The sequence below is a fragment of the Solea senegalensis genome, linkage group LG8 (assembly GCF_019176455.1).
Source record: "Solea senegalensis isolate Sse05_10M linkage group LG8, IFAPA_SoseM_1, whole genome shotgun sequence".
Lineage (NCBI taxonomy): Eukaryota > Metazoa > Chordata > Actinopteri > Pleuronectiformes > Soleidae > Solea > Solea senegalensis.
Window position 1 is genome coordinate 2,206,181 of NC_058028.1, and position 12,273 is coordinate 2,218,453.

Sequence of the window (12,273 nt, forward strand, 5' to 3'; positions counted from 1 at the left end):
ATGAGTCGTTGTCCACGGAGCGTTCACCTGAGCTGCTAACGTTAGCTGCAGCCACACCAGTCAGCATTTTTCAGCCTTCAGATATTTGTTGTTGAAATGAGTGTTTCCTGTGGTTGCAGGTGTTTCTTTGTCCAGATTTAAAACAATTAAACTCTGTCTATATTTTTGTTAAATGTATTTGTGACCACTTTTGACATTTTCCTTAAGGTCTGTGTGGATTTAAAGTGTTTTTTAAACCAGTTTATATGTATATGTAGTTGAAGTTATTTGTTGATTCAGGTGCAAAATCTTCACAGTTTATTGTAGAATTGAAATTATACATGATAAATATTCGGTGTATTTAATGCCTCTTTCTGGTCAAACAAATTCATATTTTGCCACTGGCCTTGTGTCACCCAGACTCCTCCCCCTTTTATAAAGCCTGGAAGCGCTGGAAGTTTCGTAGTTAGCTAACTAACCCTTTAAAAATAAATGACGCTCTTAGAGGACACCTTGGTGAGTGAGATTTGGCAACGTTTGATTCAATATTGGTCGGTCATTACCACGAAAAGTACCGCGTTTACTGGAGGAATCGTAAAACAGATTGAAGACCACGCACACCTTTTTTGGGATTACCCAAAAACCATTCTGAATGTTGGGTTACCACGGGACCAATATAAGTGGTTTAACTCCAGAGGGAGGTATATAAAAGAAGGAAGTTCAGCTTCTACAGATTCTCGACTGGCCTCGAGGAAAATGATAACCTTGTCTTGGCTCAAAAGCACCGAGTCTGATCTTTCCTGGAGAGTGTCGCGCCGCCGTGAATTAGATCAGTTTGTCTCCCCATTCTGAGCCAAACTGAGGCTAAACCAGAATCCTTGTTGTCTCGTTTTAAAGCTGATCCATTTTTCAAAAGGCAAAAGATAAACGTTATCGCCGGCGTCCTCGAGATAGAGACGTCGGATCAGAAAACACTTCTGGGTTTTGACTCTCGAGGACACTGACAAATGACGTGGAGTTTGTCATTTAATTTGTCAGACTGCAGAGTCTGAGAGAAGAGAAGAAAGCCGCGCGGCATTTGATTTCACTGATAACAGCCTGAGTGTTTCCTACATGGTCACCTTTGTTTCACTGAGAATCTCAGAGAAAGAACTCACGGAGACGGTTCATTAAAAACATCTCTGGTTAAGCTTCAAACTTTAAAAACGCCGCCCAGTGTGAGATACATGGAATACAGTAAATCTCATTTAGCTGCGGCGGGGATTCTGTGATGGAGCTGTTTTTAAATGCAAAAACTCTCCTCATTTAAATTCCCTTGTTTTGTTTTGTTTTTTATCAGCGTTGTAATATCACACAATATAAGAGACGGATGCAGGAAAACAATTACTGCCCACGACTACGAACACACAGTAATATGTCACAATATAAGTCATTTATATTTTCTACGCTCGCAAGTAGGAGCCTATTAAATAATGTGCGGCACTCAAACACACACGGGAACATTGTTAACGTGGATTCATGTGGATTTTTTTATTGTTTTTCTGAGCGTTTGTGTCGTCAGAACTCACACAGAGGTCAAGTCGAGCTGCTGTTAAACCATCAGAGGTGGAAAGTAATGAATGACATTTACTCACATTACTGTAATTAAGTAAGTATTAGTACATTTTGGAATTAGTAGCTTTTGGAACTAGAATGTGGAACTTTAAGTAGATTTTGAAACTATAAGTAGAATTTGGTACTATAAGTAGATTTTGAAACTATAAGTAGAATTTGGAACTATAAGTAGTTTTTGAAACTATAAGTAGAATGTGGAACTATAAGTAGATTTTGAAACTATAAGTAGAATGTGGTACTATAAGTAGAATTTGGAACTATAAGTAGTTTTTGAAACTATAAGTAGAATATGGAACTATAAGTAGAATTTGGAACTATAAGTAGTTTTTGAAACTATAAGTAGAATATGGAACTATAAGTAGAATTTGGAACTATAAGTAGTTTTTGAAACTATAAGTAGAATGTGGAACTATAAGTAGATTTTGAAACTATAAGTAGAATTTAGAACTATAAGTAGATTTTGAAATTATAAGTAGAATTTGGAATTAAGTAGATTTTGGAACTATAAGTAGATTTTTAAACTGTAAGTAGAATTTGGAACTATAAGTAGATTTTGAAACTATAAGTAGATTTTGAAACTATGTAGAATTTGGAACTATAAGTAGTTTTTGAAACTATAAGTAGAATTTGGAACTATAAGTAGTTTTTGAAAATATAAGTAGAATGTGGAACTATAAGTAGAATTTTAAGTAGTTTTGAAACTATAGTAGTAAACTATAGTAGGAAACTATAAGTAGATTTTGAAACTATAAGTAGAACTATAAGTAGAACTATAAGTAGATTTTGAAACTATAAGTAGTAAGTAGTGAAACTATAAGTAGGAACAAGAACTATAGATTTTGAAACTATAAGTAGAATTTGGAACTATAAGTAGTTTTTGAAACTATAAGTAGTATGTGGAACTATAAGTAGATTTTTAAACTGTAAGTAGAATTTGGAACTATAAGTAGTTTTTGAAACTATAAGTAGATTTTGGAACTATAAGTAGATTTTGGAACTATAAGTAGATTTTGGGATTAAATAGATAAACCTAACCCTGCAGTAGTCGAGTTGTGGTAGAACTGTATAATGGAAAAGTGTCATTAAAGGTGGGGTTAAGAGTATTGAACCCTCAACCTCTCACTTGAAAGGCGACTCTGTCCACCACTGATCCACTGTGGTGTCAGTGCCTCAGAAACTCTTACAGTCACCTTGTACAGGAACAGTTAAAAACGCCAAAGGTCGCTGTTGTACATGTTTGACATTCACAGGTTTTTACTGCCAAAGGAAACAGGAAATCACCTCCTCTCATCTTTCAGGTATTTGTCTACAAACTTGTCACCGTGTTACGAGTGGAGTTTGTCTCAGTCACTGATCGTTAGTCACACACCGTTTCCCCGGGTTTTTAGGACGTGCGTGTCATTGTGAAGCAGCATGTTTACAGAGCAGAACCAGCTCTCAGCATCTGGGTGGCACTCTTGATTAAACTCGCAGCCGGCGCCCGCTCCCCTGTGTACTCTCCCTTTTTGGCGAATAAATTGGAGTGAGCTGACCTTTAATCAGATATGCACAGCAAACTTTAATGTGTAAGCCTGCAGAAGCAGACATGTTAACTCCAATTAATCAAGTGAATGTCATTACAGCGGGTCACGTGTCGGCGACGCCTCGCAGTCACTCACAAACATCACTTTTTATGCACGTTTTTGCATTTTAACCCTTTGAAAACAGAGCGTTAAGGCTGTCACTATGTTAAAACGTACATACAGAGGCCAGAAGAATGCTAATGAAATGATTATTTCTTTTTCATCAATTATAAAAACACACCTGAGCAAACAAGTACTCAAAATTGTTTCAACCGGATTGGATTTGTGAAATTTGGAAATACGTCACAGTTAAAAGTTCGTTTTTATGAACGAAAATAAAAGAAAAACAGTCTATTTTGTGAATTCTTCACAATTATGGCTTCTTATTAAATAATATGTGATTCAAAATGAATCATAACTTTGACTCAGCGACACATAAGTAGACGGAAAAAACATTTTGTAAAGTTTTTCTTAATTTATTTTTCTTAGCATGGCTTTTTTCATCACAGATTCATAAGCACATAGCATCAGGAAATAGATGATTTCTCCCGCCGCTACTAAAAAGCTGAAACTACCTCATAATTTTAGCCACTTTCAGGCTGTAACGTGTCTTTAAACATTTTGGACAGAAAACTGTCCAAAATGGAATAAGGAAGTTATATTTCTTTACTTGTAGTTGTGTAAATAAAATGATGTCATGTTGGAAATAGTGAATTCTGTGTTTAACACATACTTAACACATAAAATCATGTATATATAGTCTGTGAGTGAAGCAGAAATCTGCATTTATATGATTGTTATTGACAAAAACGTTGTCTTGTTTCTCACATGACATAGTACCTGTCAGTGTTGATTTACAGTAAGATTAAAAAATGTATACATTTGATAGTTGTCTAGTTTTTATATGATGGAAACGTACATATTTTAAGATTCAAAGCAAAGTGATGACGTGATTGCAGTGATTTTATCGCCTGACATTTTGTGTAATGAACAAATTTTGATTATGAAAAAATGTATTTTATTTTTTGGTTTTTATTCCCTGAAGAATTGAATGATAAAACAAAACAAACGGTGAGTGCAGGTCAGTGAGGAGCCAGACACGATCAATACAAGTAATTAGGCAGGAATTAAAATGTCTAACAAAAAAGGTCACGAGGAAGTGGAAGCTAATTACAAACAGGACGACTGCCGAACTAAAGTTTTTTATTCCAGTGATGTTTTATGAATTTTCATAATCTCAACATCTCTGATGTTGATCTGATGTTTATTTACTGTATAACATCAGTCATTTAGAGCCAAATGTGCTCTTTCTGTGCCAGACTGCAGATTAATCTGATGCTAATCTGATGTCAAGAGTCACAGAGATGAAAATTACATCAAATAAAAGAACATTTAAGAGAAAAAAAATCATGTATTATTTTAGTTTTCTCAGGAGGAGGAAGCAACACACAACAGTTTTTGCCTTCTGAGTTTAGATTGGGTTAGATTAGGTTAATAGGTTAGGTTTGATTTGACCACATTAGGTAAAGTTGGATTATATTGGATTAGATTAGATACACTGCCTTAAAATTTGATTATGTTAAATGATAGTGATGACCATTGGATAAATAATAATAAAAGCACAGAAAAAAAACATTTTATTAATCAGATTATGGTTGTTTGGATTAGATTCAATTAGATTAGTTTGTATTAGGTTGGACTAGGTGAGGTCAGGTCTGGTTAGATTTGATTTGACCACATTTGGTTAGGTTATATTATATTGGAGTAGATTAGATTAGATACATTGCTTCAAAAATAGGATTATGTTGACTGATAGTGATGAACATTGGATTAAATAGAAGCATGGCATCAACAAAAAAAAGATTAGAAATCAGATTAGAATTGCTTGGTTTAGTTTAAATAATATATTATATTGGATATATTATTATATTATATTTTATTACATACAATTACACAGGATTATTTATCAGATATGGGTTGCTCAGTTTAGATTAGATTATATTGGATTAGATAAATCTGGAGTTGGTTAGATTGGTTTGTCTTAAATTAGATTGGAGTAAAATTGGTTAGATCACATTATCGGAGATTAGATAATATTGTATTTAGATATGATTAGTTAAACTGAATTAGATTAGGTGTTTTGACTTTGTACAAAGTATTAAAAGAATAAGAAAAACATACTCAAGATAATAATCTACAGCATGTGTAAAAGAGGATACAACAAGAATATAAAATGTGTGCGTGTGTGTGTGTGTGTGTGTGTGTATATGTACACGTTATCACTGTAAATATACTTTTACTTTGGAAAATAGTTTGGAAAAACTACTTATCAGGATGTGTAGAACAGTGTTAACACACTGTTAACACACAGGTGGGTGTTCCACATATTCTGATGTGATTATCTGCACAAAGGCTGCAGATTAGTAATCAGATTAACAGAAGTGAGTGGGTGAAACGCAGAAACACTAGATTCATTATCAGTAACTGGCAGTTTGGGGATATCGCTCTGTATCTGGAAGCAACTCATTAAGTAGATGTTTTCTCTCGCTCTCTCTATAATTTGACAGTGGATTCACTTCTAATCATTTCATTACAGACTCGATATGAACCGCGTTTTAATTGCAGATGTTTTTCCCCAAACATTTTCATCTCCACGTCTTAAACGCTCCGGCTTTGGGCTTCTCGCCGGGGAAATTGATAACCTGTTTTTGCAAATGATGCGTCACGCATGCAGAGTTAAGTGTACCTGAGAGTGGGAATTTAATACGCTGGAAATGAACATTAACGCGGCCTCCAAAGAAGTAGACGACATGTTGAGGGGCTGAAGGAGAATCCAGTGGAATGGTTTGATCTGTTTTCTTTGTATCGACGGAAGATTCCCTCTGAATAATTGAATTACACGACGCTAATTGAACGCTACGGCCGACCTGTTTTGCCCGATTGATGAAAAGAGCGAGTTTGTAATGAGCGTTTTAATCAAGAGCGAAGCTGAAATCCATCCCTGAACACAGTCGATGCGGCGCACTAAACGCCGATCGCAGGAAATTATCTATTGACGAGTAAACGGTTCGGACCATACTAACCATGACATGGAGCCTTTTCTGAGGCTTTTAAAGCAGAATGGAGTGAACTGTGAGGTCGTACATCTGTGTTTGGCCTTGGAACAAAAACACTCTGAACTTCTTCTGGAAAAACAGCATTTTGTTCAGTTTTTGTCTCTAATCAATGTCGGACATTAACTCGACAAAGAAACAGAGGATGCTGGGAAATCTCATGTAGAAAGAAATCAATGATTCAAAGGTAGAATATCAATCACATCAATATACTACACTTTCCTACTCTACAACTCCTAGGTGTTTTATTTAAAGTTACACATTTACGCGACTCATAATTATTATGTTATTTGTACCACTTTTTAAATAAGTAATGGAATTTTTCCTGTCAAATAAAATGAGATAAATAACTATTGGATATTATGGACACAAAGAATTAATTAATTAATCTTTCGATTATCTTCATTAAATGTCGGAAAATGTTGAAAAATGTTGAAAATGTGGAAACAATGATGTTCTCAGATGTCTCGTTTTTGCCCACAAACCAAAAATGATTCACTTTTAATGATTTCTTTGTTTTATGGAGCAAATAAAAGATAAATTATTCACATTCAAGGAGCCGAAAAGTCAAAAAGCTTGTTTCAATTATTGAAAAAACACTCAACTGATTAAACGGTTACCAAAATAGTTGACAATTAATTTAGTAATTGCCATGAACGTTTGCAGCCCTAACTGCATTATTTTTTTTGTTTTGATTAATATTAGTAATGAAGAGATAGCAACTAAAAACTCACTTCTAATTCAAGTGTTGTTACTGTACCACTTCCAATGTAAACAAGCCCGTGACAGCATTACTCCTACTTTTAGAAACACTTCTCTCCATCCGATTTGTAACAGAAACCAGATTTGTGATGTGCATGATGCGTGAAAGTGCGGCTACTTCCTGTTACCCCTGACAGTCGCGGTTGCCGCTCGTCATTAAGCGCAACAAGTAGAAGAAACTTTAACCCTCTTTGTTTTTTTCTGTGACGTATGAGATAAAGTAGAATGTTTTAGTTCTTTTTGTGGCACTGACCCAAAACTACAAGTTGGGTCTGGCTCCACCCATACTGTACCGTATCATTACTCTGGTTTGCCGAAACAGGAACGTTTGGGGCCGGTTATTTTGGTACTAATCCTAATGGAAACGCCAAAAAATAAGTTTAAGTTGAAGCTCCATCAAAATAATCTCTGAGACGCTGTTTGAGGGTTGAAACCCGACATTGGGTCTGAAATAAAGACTTAATTTGGAGTCTCCAACGACGTCGGCAACATCTGCCTCGCATTTTCTCAATGAACCCTAAAACCTCTGAAGGACATGCAGAGTATATGAGAACGTTTTAACATTTTATGAAGTCGTACTATCTCACACACACACACGCGCACAACTTCATATCCATAATAGATGTGCGGCTCAGCCAGGACAGCTGTGTACATATGTTTACAGCTGTTGAATGCACCGCGAGGACTCACTGAATCCTGGAAAAACATCTATCCATCTGAAGTGGATGGATCCCAAAGATCCTCTGAAGGCTGAATCAATAATACATGTGAATGCTCGCAGGAGTGTGGAATCGAGCCGTTCACGGATGTCACGCGGTGCCGTAAAGGAGCCGAAATGAACGCGTCTTCGGTTTATTACTAAATTATACACAGGGCAAATTCAATATTTACACATTTTTGGAAAACACTGCTCTCGCGGCGATAACGTAGTTGGAGATCCACACCCAGGATCTTGGAAGATTAGCAATGTTTTTGTTTAGTTTAATCAGGAAAAGTTTGATCATTTCTGTCATAAACTGCACTCCTAAAAAAAACTTCATATGGACCGAAACGTAAAGAGCAAAAGTCGATTCTCAGTTTCCTTGGAATTAATTGTTTATCTCAGGTGTTTTTATGACTTTTATCAGCCATAATGTTGCTGCTGCTTCTTCTTCTTCTTCTTCTCTCCATCATCTCTGTCACTGCGTAACATAAACCTAATGTTTTTACGACACGCGTTCAAAAGTGCAGCTTCATCCTGTGGTGGCTGCAGTTTTACGACAGTTCTGTTCTCTCGCTGCCATAAAACTAAACAAAAACACGACCCTCACCTTAAACCCTGATGTGTATTTATGTTAGAAGAATAAATACTTTAAATTCAACATTATTCCATTCAGAATACCTGAAACTGCAATAAATTCTTTTGACAGGAAATAGTCTCTTTCTTCTTTTTGCCTCTTTCTCTTTTCCCACTCTTTTCTTTCCCTCTTATCTCTGATGCTTCTTCTTTTCCCGCTCTTTTCTGTGGCTCTTCTTTGTCTTTTTTCTCTTCTTCACTAGGAGTGTGTGCATGCGTGTGTGTGTGTGTGTTGCCTCTTTAGCTCGTCCTCTGCCATAAACAGAAAAGCTCTGTTCTTCTAAACCGCACAGGTCAGTGAAGTTTTTCCACTTTTAACCGCCTTTAGCTTCATGTGGGATTAATGGTTTGCGTTTGGAGGCTGCGGCTTCCACACGAACTGTTTAAAGGCTTTTTCCGCTTCCAAGGCTCTCGGTGTAGACTTTGTAGAAAACGTTTATAATGTTCAATTTTTCATCTTAAGGTCAGTTTCATTTCATCCGTGCTGTTGCATTTCAGACAAACAGACGTCAAATGTTTTTACCACATTTGATTGGACGGAAGTCATGACGCTCATCCACATCCTCTTATGTTCTGACGCCCAAGTGAGGAAAATTAGACTAATTAATATTCACAGTTATTAATGACCTAAATATAACAATGGGTTAACGCTTTTTCACCTGCAAATGTGTGTTTATATTTATGTACATGACACGCTGCATGTGTCAACAGGATGTTAGCATATGTACGGTGTGAGAAGTCGTTAATCTCACCACATTCTGCATTTTAACGTCTTAATTCCTCATATACGAGGCTTTTGTTGCACATTAGCATGAAATAAATAACATTTTAAAGGGAATAAACGGGATGAATATGATACCATCCATTGCTGTGACGCAAATATTGCTAAGTATTTCACTGAGATAAGCTGTGCTAGTATGTGTGAATTATAGTATGAATTGTGGTTAGGTTTGGGTTAGTATATGCTGTGTCGTATATTGTTGTGCTGTATTATTTTTTATTTTTTTTTCAATTAAAATGGGCTAACATAAACATACCTAGCTTAACCAAGTATCACTTAGCTCTCAAATTTTGGGCAACAGGCTAATGTCATGCTAACATGCTCAAAGTCAGTACGTTTACACGAGCAGTTTAATCAAGCTAAGCTAATCGGACTACGACAAGCTATCGGACAACTTGCAGAGTTTTAGTACGAGGATAAGAAAGTCCGACAAAGACTAGCTCCATTTTAGTCAGACTAACGTGCTTACATGACATTAACGCCGTGTTTCCACTGGCACGCCTGGAAACACGCGGGTTAATCTCCAACAATTACCAGAGAAATGTCTAAAATCTCAGTGCTCCGGTTCATGTAGGAAGTATTGAACAAATATTGTTAATGAACTGATTCTAATGATTCAGTTACACTGAAAACAACTGCTTTGCAAGTCACTAGTCGCTCATGTGTGACGTAAAGTCGAAGTCACCGCAGTTTCTTGCAGCCGTGCAGTGAAGACTCCGCCCACGTTGAGTACGTACTATTTCTGTAGTGGAAAACAAACCTTAACAGTTTGAATTATTCTCTTACTAATGAGACTTTTAACAATGACTTGATGATTTCAAAAGAAATCAGGGCTTCCCTTTCGCTCCTGCTACTGTTTTAATGCCTTTGTCAGGACACGGAAAATCAATCAATCAATCAATCAAACAAACAAACCGGAAAAAACATGAACTCGCTGTATATGAAAACAAAAGAAACTCAATCTCCGGATGTCAATTCCACAAAGACTTCTCTCACTATGAGGGAGTAGGTTCTGCTGCTTTTTTAGTTGAGGGTGAAATAAAAACCAAACCTGAATGATGGTTTTCTCTCCATTCACCTCCGACAACCCGGTTCTTTTCACTGTAACTGCGTTTGTTCCACCAGCCGCCATTAACCCGACCTATAAGGAGAAGCTGCTGCACAGTGACAGACAAGCTTCCTATGAGCCTTTAATTTCCCATGAGGTTTCGTACCGGCGCGGAATTGCGTAGTAAAAGAGAAGCACAAAAGGAACTGGACTGAAACGCTGATACTGGTGTTATTTCTCAGCAACTCCACATTTACTTTAACTTTAAGTGTGTGTATGTACGTCTATTGTGTTTTCATACTTAATTGAATTTGATTCACGGTAAAAAAAAAAAATAATAATAATAATAAGTTTTTGGGTGAAACGGCAGCGGATAAATTTAAACCAAAGAAATTGACACGCGCCGCGTAATCTTCCCACGACGTCTTTTTGCAAACAGACGGATAATGAAGCCTCTGGTTTCCTGTTCGCTCTCTTCATCCTGACACACACTGACAGACACATTTGAAATTGAAACACAAATTAGAGAAAAGCCTGAGTATTTACCAGCCTGGAGAGAATCCTGATGTTTTCATGGCGGGTGAGGGGAAAGGAAAGGTTGTTTTGTTTTTTTTTAACCTGTTTTGTTGATGACTGCTGCATCGCCTCCGCCTCCGCCTCCACCTCCACAGCCTGTCAATGTGACAGCGCTGGCGGCGCCCGGGCATTATAACACTGACATTATTTGCTGAAGGTAAATAAGGAGTAATATAAAATATACCTGGGTAGCAAAAAAATGATTCATAGTTAGTCTTGGCTCTTGTTTTCGGACAAGTTGTCACATTTATTTAGCAAATTAGGCTCATGTTTGGAGCTTTGTGGAACCTTTTTTTTTTTAAGCCCTTGAGGAAAGATTGTAAAAATAACATTTGATGAATTCCCTCACAATCATTGATCGCTATGAAGTGACGGGATTATATGCGGCAAACAAGGTGCCAATACTTTATTGCGTACTATTTTTAGTATTCAATTAATTCTGTAAAAATTTCCAGCAGCTCAAAGGCGGCTGCATTTCTCTCGTTATCCTGCTTTAGAGGCTTAGACGTAACAGGATATGCTAAGACTTGTCGTGCTAAGCCGTTGTAATCTTCATGCTTGAATTTGTGAACAGAAAACCATGGGGTGTTTTTTCCCCACTTGCTGTTAAAAATGATGTACTGGCGGAAAAAAGTAGTTTTTTTTTTTTTAATTATCCCAAAGGAAACTTTGCTAGGCCTTTTCTTTTTTTTCCCGCTCACGTTTTTTGATTTACGGATTAAAAAAAATGTCATGAATGGAACGTTTTGACATTTTGGGGGGGAAAAAAAAGTCTTAAAATATCCCATTAAAGTTTTTATGCTCGAGGGAGGTGGAAAAGTTGGTGTGTGGATGAGGAGGAGGTGAATGGAAATGGATTCAGTAAATAAAAGAGGATGGTAAGAAGTCACGTGACTGAAATGGCCATGAATTTAGCTAAAAAAAAAACTTGTGACAATTATGAAGTGCAGTAGCTGCAAAATGTGACAATATGTCAACAGCTATTGACGTTCTTTATTTAACATCATCAAGTTGAGTCTTATACTGCGATCTGTTTACGTCGGAAGTCTTTAATTCGAAGTTGTCGCAGTGAAGGACAGAAAATCTTTAATGAAAAACGTTCTTAAATGCCATTTTTCTTGGGGAAATTCAGTCGATTCTCAGTTGCATTTGAACTGATTGTTTGTTTCAGGTGGTTTTTTTTACAATAAACAGCTGAAATGTTGCTTCTTCTTCTGCTTGTGCCTTTTAATATCTCTCCATCATCTCAGTCACTACGTAATACGTAACAGAAACAAAAACAACAGTTCTGGTTACCTCCTGCCATAAAACAAAACAAAAACAACAACTCTAACCCTAAAAATGATTTAATTTATACCCAAAACTGCCATATATACTTTTGACAAGAAGTAATTCTCTTTCTTCTTCTCTTTGAATTTGAAAGAATTGGGGCACAAACCTTTCTGGGGCTAGCCGTTGTTAGCTATGCGAGTCAAAAACAACACTCTCCACTTTATTTTTGC

At 36.6% G+C, this 12,273-nt stretch overlaps 1 protein-coding gene across 2 annotated transcripts in view; it reads left to right on the forward strand.

The window, feature by feature from the left end:
• Positions 1 to 12,273, forward strand: part of lrfn1 (leucine rich repeat and fibronectin type III domain containing 1) — a 173,179-nt gene that overhangs the window by 112,321 nt on the left and 48,585 nt on the right. The window lies entirely within an intron of this gene.